A 20,977-nucleotide genomic window follows, 5' to 3' on the forward strand; every position below is an offset into this window, starting at 1 on the left:
CATGTAAAATAATCATCAAAGAATGAAATACTTTGAAATAATTAGAAAGATTGACCAGAGCACCTAGGATTACATGGTAATTAATTGGAGCATGTGCATACTATAGTGGAGCCCCTCAGAGATGCTATTACAAGAATAAGACCATTGCCAAGCTAGACTAACAATAATGAAATTTTGTTATTATAATTAAAACACTCAAATGAAAATAGTTATTTTTCTATTATAATTAATTTTTCCAGGATATAAAAGCAGTCCAAAAATGCCAAAATGTATTCCCTATATCTTAAAAATTTGTTTCACTTTCAAAGTCTTATTACAAATTAAAATTTTAAATCTATTTTGATGCTATTAGAAAATTAAGTTATTACAAATTAAAATTTTAAATCTATTTTGATGCTATTAGAAAATTAAGTCATTCCAAAATATTTTGCACAATTTCCAAAAATTTAGACAAAATTTAACCAAAGCCCATGTATTCTTTGCAGTGCACACATTGTTTGTGGAACAAAGATCTTGAACAGACTTGTTATTAGTGGCTTTTTCATTAATTTTTAAAATATTTTTTAATTTATTCATGAGAGACACACAGAGAGAGGCAGAGACATAGGCAGAAGGAGAAGCAGGCTCCATGCAGGGAGCCCAATGTGGGACTCAATTCCGGGTCTCCGGGATCACGCCCTGGGCTGAAGGTGGCGCTAAACCACTGAGCCACCTGGACTGCCCATTTTTTCAAAGAATTTTATGCTGTGATCGTGACCTGAGCAGAAGGCAGACACTTAACTGAGTCACCCAGGTTCCCCAAATAATTGGCTTTTCCAGCTTTGCGACTGAGACTCAGAAAACTTTAACAACGCTACACAAATTAGAAAATAACATAGTAATAGATTTTGTTTAAAAAGCTTAAAGAAATATAATATTTCAAGTTATTTCCTTTATACTTTTGAGGTACATAGAAATTGCACTGAGTTTTTGTTTATGTAAGCTGATGCTGAGTATATATAGATATTCATACACATATTAACTTTTGTGATAAATACCCTAAATATATGTAAAAAACTGCTCAAAGTTATCCAGTAAAGCAGAATAAAAATTTCAAGTAATTGCACTTAATTCTTCTTTTCTGTCAAAAATGCTTTTCTAAAATTTATAAGAAAAACGTATTTGAAAAAAAAAAAAAAAAAAAAAAACGTATTTGAGTCCCCTCTACTCTCACATTGTCTTTAAGACTGAAATAGAATCAAAATCTAAAAAAAAAAAAAAAAAAAAGAAAAAAGAAAAAAAAATTAGTGCTGTTGATAATCAGATATTCTCTATCAGCAATTTTTGGGCATTGAGGAATTTACTTAGCCTACATCATTAAATAATATCTTGACAGAACTTTCCTCAATTGCTTCCACTCTCAGAAAATATAGATTGGTCATTATTATTCCATGTTCTTGTTGGTTTTCCATTTTTTAGATCAGCTTTTGTGATTCTGTTAAACACATATACACTAGATTTTGCCCTCAGCACATTCCAGAAGCAAGAAAGTCTCCTCATTTTTGGATAAATAAGAACTTATATTAATACACATTATCAAGTTTTTTAAGGTTTGCAAATATTCACTAAATCAATTGAGCTTCACAATAATACTTTGATATTTTTATTAATTTATGGCAGAACTTGAGAGACGAAGTGTTCATATTATATATCACCTATAAGCCATGACAAAAGATTGAATTTTAAGAGCAATAGAAGCTACTTAAACTTTAAAGTAGAAGAGTGACATGATGTGATGTACATTTAAAGAATAGTATGACACTGGGAAAAGATTAGAGCTAACAATTAGAAATATGGGCATTATAATAGTCTCAGTAAATGGTAGCAGTGGACTGGAATAGAGTCTAGTGAAATGCAGAGATAGAACAAGTCTAAATTTCTATTATAATAGGACTTGATGATGGATTAATATGAAAGGGAAGAGAAAAAATCTTAGTGTTGAGGCTTAAGCAAATGAGAGAATCACTGCATTCTATAGTCGGGAGGAAGTGATAAAATCAAATATATAGGGAAAAATCAAGACCTCTGTTGTTTCTGTGTTTCACATAATTAGATCTGTTGTCCAATACAACAGCCATAAACCTCATTTGGCTACTGAGCACTCAAAATGTAGATAATAGTAGTGAAAAATACACAATGGATTATGAAAACATAATATTAAAAATATATCATTAATAATTTTATATTGGCTCTAATTTTAAATGATATTTTGGATATATTCATTATATAAATATTAAAATGAGTTAACTAGAATTTTTAAATAACTCTGGGATTCACATTACATTTCTATTGGAAAGAACTGGATTAGCCTATAAGCTAAAAATTATGGACAACTAAAAAAATTAAATTCATATTTTTATTTTATTAAACTTACCTACAACCTCGTTTCTTCTTTTCATATGTCTAGACACACTTAAAAAGACTAAGTAAGGAGTCCTACCTATTAGGCCTATAAATTTATTTATTGTAGAAAACAGTTTTCTAGGTTACAAAATATTTGTTAGCATTTTTGCAGAGTGAATGTTCGTCATATGAAAACCAAAAGCATGGTGATATCTCTCATTCAAAAAATTAATAAGATAAAACTCCATTAACTCATTTTTAAAAATAGTGATGCTGTTAAACATTATTTTGTTCTTTTAAAATTTAAATTTTTTTTTCTAATTTCCCTTACTTTGTGAAAAAAGACAAAATTTTTAGAATTTAGAGTTTAATGTGGAGGATAAACTGTGTATGCTATGTAATTATGCACTTAAAAATACTACTTGAAATATGGATCTATGCATACATGCTCATACACGATAGAGAGCATCCAAAGAGAACAAGTCAGCAGTCTGGGAGAAGAAAATATTTGTGTATTACTTTTAAGACAATATTTGGGCATAGGGACTGTCAAATTTATATGCTGGTGATATGATTAAACAGTAAAAGATATATTTGATTTTTTGCTTGCTATTTTGCAGGAAAGACATCTAGAAATAGAGGAAGACCAGCTGAGTGAAATTTAAAGGAGACTGAGTTGGGAAACCTTGATTCTGACCCTGGTTCAGTCAATGACAAGCCCAAGAAGCATTGGGTGAATAACTTAGTTTCTCTTTTATTTGTCTCTCTTACAAAATAAGATGTTCCTATGAATAGTTTCTAAGCTTCCTTCTCATTTCATTCCTTTTTGGGAATTACACCTTTCATTGTAAAATAGTTCAATATAACAAGCTACATGTCCATAACTACAGCTAAAGTGGTAAGACTATGTAATACTTCCAGGTTGAGCTATTATAATTTTAAATTATTTTCACTAGTGGAAATGGCTCTTTGATGTTTGCCTTCTTATTTTCTATTATAAGATAACATGTATGTAAACTATGTTTTTGACTGGCAAGGCATTTATATCATTTCTGAAACATAATGAATTTAGCGATTATACCAAAAACCAAAATATTGGCTTTTTCCCTTGGTTCAATTTTTTCCTATTTTCTCACTTTAAGGAAAAATGTAGAACACAGGATTATGTTTCACATGCAGACTCTGCCACCAACTTTATTGCTTTGTTTGATCTGTAATGGTTTTTAAACTTTCTAAAGCTAAGGCAGATATATAATTCAGAGCAAAGGAAGGAACATAGATATAATCTCCAATAAAAATTATTATCTATGTATTTTAGTTTCATAAAGTAATTTCAAAGTGAAGACAGAAAATATTTGCTCACATTTGCTTTATCAAAACATATAATCATGGTCATAGAACTGAAAAGCTGGAAAATTCAAGCAGCTGTAGACACACATGTGCAAATTGAATCCTTAGAAACAATTTTCAAAAAATAAGCACTGTCTTACAAATACAGAGCTATAAGTAGAAACAAATGAACTAGAGGGGCATCCAATATTACTTTCAAATAAAGAGCAGAGCTTTTCTTTTTTTAATGCACTGGATTTGAGGTTTTGAGCATGTTTTCTCAAAAAAGACAAGGGAAATTCCATCTTAGTTCCATTTGGCTATGGAGCACCTTCCCCATCACACTACCTCCTACCTGAGCTCTGTGTTTTCAGCATTCTTTCCTTAATCCCTCTTTTACATGTCTGTCAAATTAAACTGTAGGAAACATCACTTTGAACATTTTACCACCCTAACCATAAAAGCCTCAATAAGCTCTTTTGGTTACACATATCTTGGTAATCAACGTCTTCTACAATCATGCCTGTGCCTTCCTTTCTTTACCAATATATCAAGAAAAAAAGCTATCTATCAAGAAAGAAACTATAGTATGCTTCATTTTATTTTGTTGTTGTTGTTGTTTTGTTTTGTTTTACTTTACACTCCCTTCTTTAAAGGCATAGACAAAGAGATAGGAGAAGTGATGCTAGGAAAAGACAAACTTCAGATCATGGTGCCAAAATAAGCCCATGAAACAAAATGCAGGATTGAAAGGAAAACCAAGTTCACAAGGAGTATACATTCAAGCCATAAAGATGAAGAGACAAATCTCATGGTTGAGGTGCAGCCCTAGCAAGAGGGTCCAGAAGAGACATTATGAAACAGAGAGTCAAGAGAAGTTTCTAAGCCAACAGAATGCAGCAGGTACATTTCATAGAGTTCCTCCCGGTAGAATGTATATGGAGAATTTTTTTAAAGTTACCACAGGGATCTAAGCCTTTAGCTGTGATAAGTGAAGAAAAACAACAAAACATGATAGAAAGAGACAGATAAATAGAAGAAGAGAGAGAGGGAATAATGGAGAAAGAAAGAAGGGAGGGAAGAAGAAAGGAAAGAAGGAAGGAAGGAGGGTGGGAAGGAAGGAAGGAAGGGGGAAGAGGGAGAGGGCAGGAGGGAAAGCAGAAGGAAAAAAGATGAGAATTTCCCCAGCCCTCTTGCCCAGAACAGAGCATTTCTGTGTCAAAGATGGCTATGATGTAGATTCCAGGCTTAAGCATTTAAACACACTTTTTAAATGCTTGGTTCTTCAGAATTGTAAGAACATTACAGCTGGATGAAAGATAATTTTTCATCATCTTCTTAGATGTCAAATTCCTTTGAGCAGTTTGGAACATTCAAAAAGTATATTGACAGATCAGCAAAAATGAAAGGGCATTTTCATCACCTTGAGAAATGGTGATCAAAGGAAATGTGCCAACCAATTAAAACATGATCAATGCCTCTATTTCCTTTCTTTTCTGTCATAAACTGTGGCTAAGAAGAATTAAGTTATTATTTTTCTCAAAGTCTGCTTCATCTTGATAATGTCATATAAAAAAGCAATTTGAATCACAAGAGTTTAAATATACCATGTGGTAAATTACATTGATACAATTTTATGAAGGCAATATTAATCATATTTGAAATACATGACAGTCTGTCTATTAGTAGTTTTAGCTTAAAGCAAAGCAACTATAATCAGTAGGCTTAAAAAGCTTTTGTACTTTTATAGAAAGCTATATAAAAACAAAATTAGTATGAGTTACCAGTGGAAGAAATCAAGTCTTTATCTTTTTAGGTAAAGCCAACTATGATAAAATCTATTTTTTTCTACAGTGTACTCACTTCCTTATCTTAAGAGAAGACTGGCTTGGTAATTTGGATATATAAAAATGGGAGTATATTTTATCTATATGCTACACAACATGTAAGCATGTATACATTTAGAATTTTGATTTATAGCTTCTAGATAGCATGGGGAGACACATATAGGTCTGGCACCACTCAAGTGTCAAAATATTAGGAGCCTGGACATCCACAATTTTACATTCCATAGCCATTGATTAAAAACTGTCAAAACCTCACTGAGAAGATAAAAATGCAAGTGAGACTCCCAAGGACAAAAGTCTTAAAGTTATAGTCTGTGTGCATGTTTGCTTCTTCCATTTCACCCTAGAGGCATTTGCTATTCTCTTCCCATTTGCGGTGACTATTCAATCCTTCCTGGACCCCCTCTGAACCACAAACCTGGTAGCTCTTACCATGCTTTACTCACACTACTGAAACTAGAAATGAGCTATGCCTTCCCCCTGAGATAGTACCAAATTAGTCCCCTAACAAAAAATCCAGCATACTTGAAATAAGGCATGTCTTACATGTAATCCATATACCAACTTTAAAGCCTAAGGAAGAGGAATCAGGGGTAGCAAGACCTTTACAGGAGTCCATGGGATGGATGGATCAATGTCAAGAGAAGAATTTGATTTCTCTTTTCCTGGCTTCAATTATGTTTCAAATGAAATAGAAAGTGAGGGACATCAACAGGATGAAGTTGGAAGAAGAGATATTAGATTTGAAAGACAGATAAAAATGGTGAGAAACAGTTGGCTAAAGAGAAACAGAGCATATAAGTGTGAATGGCCTAGGGATTTACAATGAAGCTGCCTGGAGGCATTAAGGGAACTCAGTTCATGATTATAAACTTAAGTACAGTTTAATCATTGTGAGTTTTCTCTCAGTCATTTCAGCAGCAGAGTATTAAATTATTTACAGTCAGAAAAACAGTGCATGTAGGTGTGGGTGTGGGTATGTTTTTCATGAGGAGGATGGGTAGAATAGAATGAAGAGACAATTTAAAATTATTCTCCACCTTTTCTATTATAGTGCCACAGCTTTCCTCCAGCATTAACAATTTATTCCCTTCATCTAAGGCATGCATTTTATATTTATTTGTTTTGTAGTCAGCTAATTTATATGCTTTTATAATTAAAGTAGTAATTATATAAATTATTTGGAAGGCATCTTTGTTCTAAAAATTAGTTATTTAAATACAAAGCAAAAAATTCAGGAAGTATGAAAATTGGAGTAAAAACAGACAAAAAGATACTAACAGTGCTACAGAGTTATGGTCTTAACAATGAATCTTTGTTAAAAAAATATTCATAGGCATGCTTAAGGGAAAACAAATAGAAATTGCCAAGAGCACTATAAAGAAAGATTTGCCTACCAACAGAAATTCTCTAGTAGTTACATTGCTTGAGTGATAAAGGCATGCTTGGATTGACTCCTTATGTTTTACCTTCTAACACAGACTAGCATATTGAGCTCCAAAGAAGGAAGGACCTGCAGTTTCCTAGATGGAAAGTAGCAGAATGGATGGGCAACCATGGCTGCAGAAATGCCCAAGAGAAAAAGCTCCATATGCCAACGCAAAGATATAAAGACAAATTACCCAACTAAACTGTCACAAAGGGGAAGTCTATCTCCTCTTAAAGATACTTTAACAAAGACAGTAAATGTTACAATAATTCTAACTATATTTCTGAAAGGAATAAAGCAGTATATTCAAGGACAATACATTGTATGTTGTTTAAACCAATACAAATAGTCTTCACTTACCATTGTGGTTGCTCCTATTATTGTTGATAAATCTATAAACATAGTTCATTATATAAATACATAAAAAACCTGAAAATGCTTATAATCATCTTAAAATAGGTATTTAATTCAATAAAAATCAAGTACTAGTATTTTTGTGGAAAAGTGTCACAGAACACTTCATCATAATGATATCTGTTTTTAAAATGGCCACTAACATCTTAGGAAAAAACACTAGAAGTTTTGCATCTATTAAAAAAATGTTTATATTATTGGTTTATTCTAGAATGTCTAGGCTATCCAATAAGAGAAAAAAATAGAATTATTAAAATTGATAGGTCAAAGAGCCTACAAGGATATTCAGATTATATATATATATATATAATACCTTAGAAATATATATATATATTACCTTAGAAAGTCATAGTTATGCAGAAATTTTAATAAATTTAAAAAGTTTTAATAAAGCAAACTGTTACTTACTTTTCATTTGTTTTTGCTATGCTTCTATTTTGGATCTACAGTAACACAGACACAGTCTCCCATATTAAGACAAACTTTTACCCCATGTATTAGATTCTACTTAGTTTTACATAACTAATATTCTGAAATGTTGTTCAATTCTGTTGTACCTAATATTTTTTTGCATATTGATTTATGAGAATTGTTCACTAGATTTTATTGTAGCTATCTTTTTATTACATGAGTAATTATTGTATAAAATATTCCCTAGGTTGTGCTATATAAATTTTAAATAGTTTGTGCATTTTGTAATAGCCTGTTTTCTAAAACTTTGCATGAAATAAGTGAAACCATCTAATTCTGGAGTTTCATTAATGGATAATATCTTTTTAACTGCTTCCAATTCCTTCCATCCTTATTTAAAATTTTCTATTTCATAAGATTTATTTATATTCTAGTTCATAAAGTTTTTGCAATATATTGCAGAGGTTTTGAAAAAATATATAAAAGCAAATAAACTTTTAAAAAATCACTATAACGCACAAAGAACAAATAGCAACTGTGAACATTTTGGTGTCTATAAAACCTCCCGTGTCTCATCATTCTCCATTTGTTCAACATCCCTTTGTCTTTGTAGTTTATCTTTCTTGCTTTCCATTTCACCCTTTCCCCTGGCTGGCTTTCCAAACAACTTTTATGGAGCTGGTTTCACTTTGCAGTGAGAGAGACTATCAATTATACCAGAGTTTTCTTCTGGAAATCGAAATGGATCATTTAAAACTCTTTGTTCTAAGTCTTTTTGATACCGATCTCTTCACCTTCCCAATTTCTATAGTACTTTAATACACCACCATTTAATGTCTGTGTTTTCTCATATTTGAACAAGGCAAAATAAATGTAGGTGAAGCACTGCCAAAAAAAGGTACACGACTTAAACTTTGACTTCCCTCTGTCCATATAACAGCCTTGCTATAGTCACAGATATTTTCTATTGTGAAAATGAAGCAATTTATAAAAATCAAATCCCCAATTTTGCAGAATGACAAACTGACCAAATCACTGCTTTATTAACAACTTGCTTCTATTACCTCTTGTGGAATTAATAAAATTTTATCTTTGGCAAAATGAAATGTTTTTACTAGATTTCCTCCATGTTTTATAATCCAGATAGTTCCTCCTTTCACAGTTCTGCTAAACCAAAAATTTGGTTTCTCCAGGGGTCAGTAGTGAGGCTTTGGCAGAGCACTGGGGATCCTGTTGGGGCTAAGTTTCATTCCCTTGGTATATACCAATGCATGCACATAAAAACTGCTTATCTATCACAGGCTACAAAGAAGTAAGGTTACATACATCTCTGGCCCTAATAAGGGCTACTTAGCCTCTAGGAAGAGACTCTCTGACTCATTTTTATTCCTTTCTTTAGCATATGTAAACTGTATTTCCACATGGTCAAGTCTTTCTCACTAGAGAACTTCATTAGGCCTAAAGCTCAAAGTTGCTTGGTTACATATTCTATTGTGTATTACAGTCTCCTGTGTGTGTCTTTTCCTCAGATATCCAAAGGGGAAAGGGAGCTGAATGAGAACATAAAAATATGTCAAGATATCTTAGTCCAAGCTTTATTATTATTTCTATATAAGTCCTTCTTTTTATACGGCTTGCATTTCCAAAGATTTTGATATATATTCAGGCAAACATAAGTGTACAAAGATGATTATTAAATATTGTAAATCAAGAACTTTTATCAAGTAACCAATTTAACCTGGTATTTGTAAAAATTTGCAAAAGAATACTGTGTGGCTATTGAAACTGATTTTTATTTCTTGACATGTTTCAAGTGTTACTTGGTTACACAGAGGAATAAAAATGAAGGAAACTGCTTTTCACATTTTTTCTAATATGTGTGTAAGGCTGATGCAATTAACATATCTTTATTCTCAGGTTCAAAAGGCATATACATTTTTATTGTCATAGACATAGAGATAAATAATGCCACAAATCACCCCATTTTTCCTCATTCTTCACCTTCAAGAATGTAAGGTAAAATTATCTTAAGGTTTTGTATTGCACACATTACATCTTGATTACATATATTGAAATAATATTTTGAAATCATTGCATTGAATAAATGTATTATTAAAATTATCTGTTCTTTTAGTTCTGAATGTGATCACTAATGAAATTTAAGCTGCATATGTGCCTTCAACTTGTGGCTCGCGGTATATTTCTAAAGGATATCTCTGTCCCAGATTATGTGTATGATAGATATTTAGAGATTTATACATATAGATAGCAAAATATATACTTATGTACAGTTGTCAATATATTCATTTTGCCACAGTATATTTTAACATCCTCTGACTTAGACTTCAGTAGAACTAATACCATTCTCCTTATTCTGAGCTTAGATTTGTGAAGTTTCTTATGTTCTCCCAGATACCCTGACTTCCATTTATTCCAGGCCTTGCTGCACAACATGAAATCTTAACTTCTGATACCACCTTTGGTGTTCTCTTTTACAGGTTCTTAAATTGTGAGGAAAACTGAATATGTGAGAGACTCAGAATCCTAACTCATGAGTAAGAGTTAAATCTTAGAATACACAAAAATTTACTTTCAAAGAAAATGCATTTTAATAACAGCATATATCACTATTTTATAGACAAAATTCCTGGGTACCTGGATGAAACATTTCCTCTCCAATAATTAAAATTATATAATAAATGTGAAATATGTTTTCTTCATAATACCTGAGTGCCCTTCATAAAAATGTTTTAGTTATTACCTTATAAATATTCTCTCTGTATCACAGAGGCCTTAGTTTAAGGAAGGCAACTTCTTTTAGCAATATTAAGATATTGACTCTGGAATCAGTCAGGGAATGAAAAATGAAGTTATGCATATTTAATCTACTCAGTGAGGATTTGGGGCTGCCTCTGAGAATAAGAGAGAAAATTAATAACTCCCCACCCTCCTTCACAAGGATATTTATGAGAACAAAATTATATCAAAACATATGGGAAAGCATTTAGAAAGTATAACAGGATATAAAATGTAGAGCATTTTATGATTGTTTTTATGAGTGATAATTATTTAAACTTTAGAAGAAACATTCATTTGACTTTTGTGAGTTTAACACTTCTTTTAAGCCCTGAGGACCAATTTCCTTTTTTCTTCAAATAAAAAAAAAACTATTTTACATTAATAATAGAATATATATTTTCTTATTTTTTAACTTTTCAAGAATTCTACCTATGTTGAACAGTATTTAGCCTTGACCACCTTTCCTAAACAGTCTGTGCCAAAGGGACTCTTAAATGCTATTCCTCCCAGCAAAATAAATAATGTATAGAATACAGTTTCTTTCAAAGCTGTACAAGAAAAGAGAAGATAGGGCAGAAAGGGAGAAATAAGAGGGACATTTATCCTTTTTCTTATTGCCAGTATATATATAATCCTTTAAAATATTAATTTTATATTATTTATTCCCAAAGTCTTTAGAATGATTATTTTTCAAACTAAGCGAAAGAAGAAAGAAAGAAAGAAAGAAAGAAAGAAAGAAAGAAGAAAGAAAGAAAGAAAGAAAGAAAGAAAGAAAGAAAGAAAAGAAAAGAAGAGAAAAGAAAGAGATAAGGAAGGAAAGAGAGAGAGAAAGAAGGAAAGAAAAGAGGGAGGAATAAAGAGGGGAGGGGGCCTGGGTGGCTCAGTCAGTTAAGCATCTTCCTTCAGCTTGGGTTATGATCCCATGTTTTTTGTTTTGTTTTGTTTTTGTTTTTTAAAGATTTTATTTATTTATTTATTCATGAGAGACAGAGAAAGAGAGAGAAAGAGAGAGAGGGGCAGAGACACAGACAGAAGGAGAAGCAGGCTCCATGCAGAGAGCCTGATGTGGGACTCTATCCCGGGACTCCAGGATCATGCCCTGGGCTGAAGGCAGGAGCTAAACTGCTGAGCCACCCAAGGATCCCTGTGATCTCATGCTTTAAGAAAGAAAAAACAGATAATAGAAAACCCTTCTGTTGCCAGGCCTCCTGCCACTAGTCAGCTTCCTGCAGGGATCAAGCCCAGAGTAGGAGCTCAGCAGGGAGCCTACTTCTTCCTCTCCCCTGCTTCTGTGCTCTTCTCTCTCATAATTAAATAATCTTAATCTTTAAAAAATAAACTTTAAAAAATTAAAGAAAGAAAAGGAAAGAAGAAGGAAGGAAGGAAGGAAGGAAGGAAGGAAGGAAGGAAGGGAAAAAAAGAAAAAGAAAGAAAGAAGAAAGAAAGAAAGAAAGAAAGAAAGAAAGAAAGAAAGAAAAGAAAGAAAGAAAGAAAGAAAGAAAGAAAGAAAGAAAGAAAGAAAAAAGAAAGAAAGAAAGAAAGAAAGAAAGAAAGAAAGAAAGAAAGAAAAGAAAGAAAAAGAAGAAAAGGAAGGAAGGAAGGAAAGAAGAAAGAAAGAGAGAGAGAGAAAGAAGAAAGAAAGAAGAAAGAAGAAAGAAAGAAAGAAAGAAAGAAAGAAAGAAAGAAAGACTTCTTATCTTTTTTTTTAAATTTTTTATTTATTTATGATAGTCATCACAGAGAGAGAGGCAGAGACATAGGCAGAGCGAGAAGCAGGCTCCATGCAGGGAGCCAGACGTGGGATTCGATCCTGGGTCTCCATGATCGCGCCCTGGGCCAAAAGCAAGTGCTAAACTGCTGCGCCACCCAGGGATCCCAAAAGGCTTCTTATCTTGATGAAGTCCCAATAGTTCATTTTTGCTTTTGTTTCTTTTGTCTTCGTGGATGTAACTTGCAAGAAGTTACTGTGGCCATGTTCAAAAAGGGTGTTGCCTGTGTTCTCCTCTAGGATTTTGATGGAATCTTGTCTCACATTTAGACCTTTCATCCATTTTGAGTTTATCTTTGTGTATGGTGGAGAGAGTGGTCTAGTTTCATTCTTCTGCATGTGGATGTCCAATTTTCCCAGCCCAATTTATTGAAGAGACTGTCTTTTTTTTCCAGTGGACAGTCTTTCCTCCCTTTGTCAACAAAACTCAAAGACAAGCTACAGAATGGGAGAAGATATTTGCAAATGACCTGTCAGATAAAGGGCTAGTATCCAAGATCTATAAAGAACTTATTAAACTCAACAGCACAGAAACAAACAATCCAATCATGAAATGGGCAAAAGACATGAACAGAGATCTCACAGAGGAAGACATAGACAAGGTCAACAAGCACATGAGAAAATGCTCTGCATCACTGGCCATCAGGGAAATACAAATCAAAACCACAATGAGATACCACCTCACAGTGAGAAAGGGGAACATTAACAAGGCAGGAAACAACAAATGTTGGAGAGGATGTGGAGAAGGGGAACCCTCTTGCACTGTTGGTGGGAATGTGAACTGGTGCAGCCACTCTGGAAAACTGTGTGGAGCTTCCTCAAAGAGATAAAAATAGATCTGCCCTATGACCCAGCAATTGCACGGCTGGGGATTTACCCCAAAGATACAGATGCAGTGAAACGCCAGGACACCTGCACCCTGATGTTTATAGCAGCAATGTCCACAATAGCCAAACTGTGGAAGGAGCCTCAGTGTCCATTGAAAGATGAATGGATAAAGCAGCTATGGTCTATGTATACAATGGAATATTACTCAGCCATTAGAAACAACAAATACCCACCATTTGCTTCGACATTGTTGGAACTGGAGGGTATTATGCTGAGTGAAGTGAGTCAATTGGAGAAGGACAAACATTATATGGTCTCATTCATTTGGGGAATATAAAAAATAGTGAAAAGGAATAAAGGGGAAAGGAGAAAAAATGGGTGGGAAATATCAGAAAGGGAGACAGAACATGAAAGACTCCTAACTCTGGGAAACAAACTAGGGGGGCAGAAAGGAAGGTGGGTGGAGGATGACTGGGTGATGGTCTCTGCAGGGGGCACTTGATGGGATGAGCACTGGGTGTTATTCTATATGTTGGCAAATTGAACACCAATAAAACATAAATTTATAGAAAAAGGAAGAGAAAGAAGAAAAAGAAAGAAAGAAAGAAAGAAAGAAAGAAAGAAAGAAAGAAGAAAGAAAGAAAGAAAGAAAGAAAGAAAGAAAGAAGAAAGAAAGGAAGAAAGAAAGAAAGAAAGAAAGAAAGAAAGAAAAAGAAGAAAAGAAAGAAGAAAGAAAGAAAGAAGAAAGAAAGAAAGAAAGAAAGAAAGAAAGAAAGAAAGAAAGAAAGAAAGAAAGAAAGAAGAAAGAAATGAAGGAAGGAAGGAAGAAAGAATTCGGTCAAGGAGATGAGGAAGAGGAGGAAGGGGAACAGGAGGCACTTAGGAAGGAAAGGAGAAAGGGAGGGAGGAGGGGAAATTAGGCCCTGGATCGAAGTAGTACCTAGCAAGGACCAAACAACTGCATTTTCAGCTGTAAAATTAATTACATTAATTTTGATTTTTTTAATTTTTTTTAAATTTTTATTTATTTATGATAGTCACAGAAAGAGAGAGAGGCAGAGACAAAGGCAGAGGGAGAAGCAGGCTCCATGCAAGGAGCCCAACGTGGGACCCGATCCCAGGCAGGTCTCCAGGATCGCGCCCTGGGCCAAAGGCAGGCACCAAACCGCTGCGCCACCCAGGGATCCCTAATTACATTAATTTTGAAAGAGTTTCTAGTTTCTAATTTGGAAACTGAAACACACTTTGGGGAAATATTTTTACTTTGTTCTGGGACAGACAATGGTAGGACATATCTTTAAAGCATTAGGACTTATAACGAGGCCTACTCATCTTTGTCCTTGTTGCAGCTGTGAATAGTGAGGTAAACCAAGTATTTCAGATTACAATGCTACCTTTTTTTCTAATAAGAACAATTTATAATTAGGTAGAGTACTGTGCCCCCTGAAAATGTATTTTTCCTCATCAATTGGTCACATGAATAAAAATTATCGTTTCTTTTATGCTACATTGCCCCATACATGAGATGTAAGGCTTGAAAGTGGCTCAAGAAGGGATGATGGGCTCAGGCTAGAGCTGGCTTCTGCAGAATCTACATTCAGTGACTGTGGCCACTTGGGCTCTGTATTGAATTTCTTTTTATGCAGTGACTTCAGTAAGACTTAAAAACTTAGTTGGATTATGGTATTTTTGTTTTCTTTTTTTTTAGTTTTTTCTTTTTTAAGATTTTATTTTTTATTTATTCACGAGAGACACAGAGCGAGAGAGAGAGAGAGGCAGAGACACAGGCTGAGGGAGAAGCAGGCTCCATGCAGGGAGCCCGATGTGAGACTCAATCCCGGGTCCCCAGGATCACACCCCGGGCTGCAGGCAGCACTAAACCGCTGTGCCACTGGGGCTGCCTGGTATTTTTGTTTTCACTGTTTTTTGTCACCAGACCACAGCATCAGTGCCCAGTCGAGTGGCATAGCAGCAAGGTCCTCTTAGCAGAGGCTGAACAAAAAGGTAAAAAAAGAAACGTCTAAAGAATCAGTTCTGTAGCATATATAATCTGGTGATTAATTTGCCCTCACAACAGTCAAATGTACAAAAGAATATTGAAAACTTTTTTTGTCATTTCTCTGTCATTCTCCTGAGCCTCCACCCTGTTCAGTAACAAACATACCTAAACTCGCCAATGAACGGTATCTCATTTACTTCTAATGAGTCTTATTTCATCTTAAATGTTTTTTCCATCCAAGTCCATCTCCTCATGACTGTTAAACACTCCTTTTGATGACTTTGATCTAGATGTTTTTCAGAGTTAAGTTCTCCCCTCCAACTGACCACCAACCTCTCCAGGATTCTCCTATTTTGAATGGTGGCTCTGTGGGTGAGTGTCTTTTTGTTTTTTCATTATAATGGTAAAAAGTGATGATAGTATGCTGGGACTGAATATTACCTGCATATGCCAGCCTGCTGGTCTCTTCAGTGTGGAGCAGATCGTTTCTTGGACTGGTGAGGATTTTAGTGCAGCTGATTCATCTGGCCTTTGAGCATAAACTTCTGGAACTGGACACTGGAATTTATTCTGTCATATTGTGACTTACGGAAGGCCCAACAACCAGACCTAAGTGGGATAGAAATAGCCCAACAATGTCTATTATTTTTCTACTCAATCCGGTCTGTTTTATTTGCTACAGAATGGCTTAAGCTTGTTTATTTGCTTAAGAACAACTGGGTATATTAGCTGCTAAACTGAAAAAGGGGCTTGGGGTAAATATTCCCATAGCAAGATATCCTTTGTTTGGGTACGTATTTATTTTTGTATTTGTTTAACTTCTGTCATTCTGCTTCTTTCCAGATCCATTCCCTCCTTCCCTTAAACACACACACACACACACACACACACACACACACACACACACCTGTGATAGCAGGGACTTATTTTATTCACAGCTATATTTTTACACTTAGAAATTTGCCCAATACAGGAGTGCCAAGGTGGCTCAGTAGTTGAGCATCTGCCCTTGGCTCAGGTCATCATCCTGGGGTCCTGGGATTGAGTCCTGCATCAGGCTCCCATGGGGAGCCTGCTTCTCCCTCTGCCTGTGTCTCTGTCTCTCTCTCTGTGTCTGCATGAATAAATAAATAAAATCTTTTTAAAAATTGCCTGAAACATAGTGAACAGTCAATAAATATTTGTTACACATGTGTATGCATGAACACATGAATTTTTATTTATATAAGCCAAAAAATTCAGTGAGAAATGGTTTAATTGATAAATAAACATTTATGGCCTTCATATCCAAAATGCAGCCTGTGGACTAGTAGCATCCACATCAGTTCATAAGTTGTTAATAATGCATTATCCTGTATCTCACCCCTGATCTTTCTACTTTCTTAGTAGAATCCGCATTTCATCAAATTGCCTAGGCGCTTCATATTGCACCTGACAGTTTGAAACACCCAATCTTTTGTTAAGGAATCCTAAATATTGCCATACTCTCACCTGCACTAAGGCAGGACTCATTAATTAATCAAAGTAACCTTTCCACTGAATCTCATTCAGTCAAAACTCAAAACCCTTTAACTGTCCAACTCCACCTAGCTATGATTGATTAATAAAAGTTGACATATGGAGAATTACAGATTTGTAAAGGTTAATTTAACAAAGTTGGTTTTATCCTTTCAATTGGAGGAATTAGTAAAACTATGGCAGTTGAAAAATTTAGAGGCAAATGTCAATTAATGAAGGAGTATTTATGTAATTCTAAATAAAAGATTAGCTCTAAATTAAGCCTTTTAGAAGATAAAAACTTAGTGACTCTTAATGAATTTACAATTTTATACATAAGCTGAAATGGAAAAATAAACATAAATGCAAGGATTAGAAAATGAATAATTCTGTAATACTAATCAATTTAATAAGTATGGAAACTAATATTTTTAAGTCATAAAATATAACTGGCCTTAGGAATTATTGGAATTATTTGCTGCAAATACACATAGGAACTTACCAAAAATAATACTCTAATTTTAAGAATAATAAAATTAATGCTCAAAGAGCATAAAATATTTAGCCAAGAAGCTAAGGGATAAAATGGTGATTTGGACAATTTGTGACTCATCTCCATATAAAGGCCCATAAAAATATTCAAATAAATAGAAAAATAAGAATGATGAGTACCATCCAAGGAAGAGGGGTTAACATCTCTAGTGTTGGTTGCTCATCAACCTTTCCTTCAAGGAACTGTGTTTATGCAATCCCACTTCTCCTCTTCTCTTTCCTTGGACGCTTACCCTATGAAACAAGGGCTGAAACTGTGACCAAAGGTAGGTCAATTAGATCCCCTTATCTGCACATCTGAAACCATCTGAGTCTTGAGGCAGGGCTCAGGCACTGGGAGGCTGTTGGAACTGAGTCCTCTGTTGGCAGCTCTGATAAAGTTTCATGAATTCATGCTTCCGAAATCTCCAGATGGGTTTGAACACTGTGCGAAATTTTAACTTGTCCTTTGATGACAGTGAGACAGTCAGTGTACTTTCAGTAGCATACTTTATTTTTCTTCAGTTAACTAGGTTTGGTTTTTGTTGCTTACAAATGAAGAAATCTATTTGATAAGGAAACTGATAAAGAAAGAGGGATTCAAGCAAAGGAACGGAGGTAATTGTGGGAGAATTGCAATGAACTTCTAGAAAAAAAATTGGGTGAAATTTGTGTATACATGTATACTCTGTGGGGCAGCATCATGTGGGATGTATTAGAAAACAGATATTCAAGGAATTACCAACATAGTCACTGGGAATGAAGACCAGGGGTAATGGGTCAATAAGGGGATAGGTCAAAAAAAAAAAATAAGGGGATAGGTCAATTTAAAGATGATTAATAATGCCAATTATGAAATATTACTTTTTGCTTCCCCTTTTCCATTTTACGTTTATTCCTTTAGAATAAGAACTGCGGTATTTTTCTGATAAATGGCCACCAAAGACTATATATGCCTGCTTAGCTAGGTATGAACATGTTCCTGAGGTCTAGCCAATGGGATTTAAGCAAACGCATTTGTGAAATTTCTGGATCATGCCATTAAAGCAAAGAGGCAAGTTCTTCTGCCAACCTTTCCACTGACTAGAAAATAGGCCTGGTGAATGGAGCAATGATTTTAGGCCACAATATGGAATCTATGGGTTTAGATGTCAGAGCTGCACTGAGAAATATTCATAGCAACCTGGGCTACTTATATTTGGACTGTACTGTGAGAGAACATTATAATTCTATCTTGTTCAGGAACTGCTATTTTGGCTTTTGTTATGAAACTTGATCATTATCCTTCCTATTACACGAATGGAAGTTGTTCATAGCAACATGGAAAGTGAGAAAGTGACAAGCACAGACTTGAAATTCTTGCCTCAAGGTATTGAATAAAACACAAGGATTTTAAGCACTAAGGTTTAGTGCTTAAACTTGTATAGAGCATTTTACTAAATATTGAACTCAACAACTGATTTCACACAAGTGAGAAAATACAACAACAGTTAAAACAGAACATTTCAAGGTGTTTTTTTTGAAACCTAGGATATTTACAGTGAAAGATCAGGATCTTAACAATAATAGTGGTATTCCTGAGAACTCAGAGATTCCAAATAATCTTAAACCCCAAAACTTATAAAAAAAATTCTCCTCACTAAATCTCCTTTGCCTGAGGAAGCTTTCCAAAAAAACAAAAAAACAAACCAAAAAAAAAAAAAAAAACACCCCAAAACTACAACTAAAAACTAGAAAAAGAGTAATTTTTTCATGTACTCTCACTGTTTTCTTATTTAAAAAGTGATTTTGAACTCAACATGCACTAGTGGTAAAATTCAGAGACTAGCCAAAGTAAATATTACATCCTAAAGTTTCTCAAATAAATTAAGAAAAAAATATGTTAGATAAAAATCTGGAGTCATTTATGGGAATGGAAAGAGAATGGGCATGACAAAAGTTATATTAAAGTTGTTATATATTGCTCAATTTATTGACATGAGCAAATCTTACCAAGAGGCTGAATTCGACATTGTATATATATCACTTAGTATTTCTGACTGCCGAACTAGTCATTCTGATTTGGATGTATAATAGGTTTTGTAAACTTAACAGGTTCAAAACAAAATTATTGATTTCCACATGTACCTCTTTAACCACAAATTCCTTCCCCAGGCTTCCCCATTTCTATAATCGGTACCAGTGTTCATTAACTTGCCAATGCATAAAACCATACAGTTATCATTTATTTCTGTATTCCCCCTTTATCCACATTCAATCCTTAATCATATCAACTGGATCTTCCAAATATGTTGAGAGTCTGACCACATATTACAACTTCTACTTTGACTTCCCTAATGTAAGCCACAACACTGCTTACCTAGAGGTTCACATTCTCTAAACATACATATGATCTCTACAGACTGTAAGTCAGGCTCTCTCATCCTCTGACTTTAGTTGGATTTGGTCACAGAGAGGCCTCAGCATGAGATTGAAGGGAAATAGAAAAGAGAATGAAGAACAGAGGTTTCTTTGGTTTGATCCTTCTTTATTTGCTAGTGTAAACTTCAGATGCTATTAATTTCCCTCTAAATACTGCTTTATCCACAGCCCATACATCTCTATCTGTTATTTTTCAGTTTTAATTAAAATCAAAATATTTTAAAACTGCTGTTTTCCTATTGGATCCCGAGAGTTCAAGAAAATTACCCTTTAGAAATATTTAAATGGATAAAAAACATTTCATATATTTACACCTTTTTTTTTTTACCATTTTCATAATTCTTCTTTTCTTTGTATAGATCCAAGTTCCTCTCTGTTATCACATTCCTTGCCTTAAGAGATTCTTTATCATTTCTTATAGCACAAGTCTGCTGGAAGTAAATTCCCTAAAATTTTGTTTAAAGATGTCCATATTCATTTCCGATCAATACTTTTACTGTGCATTAAAGTCTGTGTTGATAGGATTTTTTGTTTGCTTTTTATTCCCAGTACTTTAGATATTACACCATTGTTTATGTTTTTCAGAGCTTCTGATAAGTAGTGTGCTATAATCACTATTATTGTCCCTCTACAGATAATATCTTTTTCTCTGACCTCCTTCAGGAATTTCTTTTATTTTTCAATCATAGTAGTTTAAATATGATGTGTCTACATATGCTGTATTTGACACTTATTATGCTTGAAGTGAGCTGAGATTCTTGAATATATGTTCTGAGGCTTTTATTATTTGATGGAAGTCATAGTAAAAGTCCTACTGTGGTGGTTCCAACATGAGACATTTGAGTTTGTGTATTTTGGTTGTTTTATTATCTATAGCATCTTTTTTCTTGCTATTGTGTGTATCTCATAATTTTTGAAGGAATGCTGGACATCATGTATGGAACAACAGAGACTGAGGAAAATAGTAATTACATCTGGAAATGGGCATGCCTCTCCTGTCATCTTTAGTATAGCAAATGAGCTACAATAATCAGGAAATGAATTGGGTACAAATTTTGTTTTTACTATAGTCAACCTAATATTACTACAATATTCAAATTTGTCTAATGATACCTTGTTCTTGGGGTGAGATCTGAGATATTGCAGAATTTTTCTCTAGCTAACCTCTCAGCTCTTAGTCCTCTCTTGGGGCCTGAGACTCAGAGAAGGTCACTCTCCATGCTCTTGACTTCACTGAATAAGTGCTGTTGTTTGCTACCTGGTGTTTGCTTATATGCAGGTAGAGGGCAGGAGGTGATCTCTTTACTCTAGACCAGCTTCAG

General features: G+C 34.1%; 1 long non-coding RNA gene across 1 annotated transcript in view; it reads right to left on the reverse strand.

Moving 5' to 3' along the window:
• Positions 1-20,977, reverse strand: part of LOC140600659 (uncharacterized) — a 58,588-nt gene that overhangs the window by 23,265 nt on the left and 14,346 nt on the right. The window contains exon 2 of the long non-coding RNA XR_012003831.1: positions 15,648-15,815. This is a non-coding gene — a long non-coding RNA (uncharacterized lncRNA). The remainder of the gene's footprint in view (positions 1-15,647; positions 15,816-20,977) is intronic.

Source organism: Canis lupus, chromosome 12, assembly GCF_048164855.1.
Source record: "Canis lupus baileyi chromosome 12, mCanLup2.hap1, whole genome shotgun sequence".
Taxonomy (NCBI): Eukaryota; Metazoa; Chordata; class Mammalia; order Carnivora; family Canidae; genus Canis; species Canis lupus.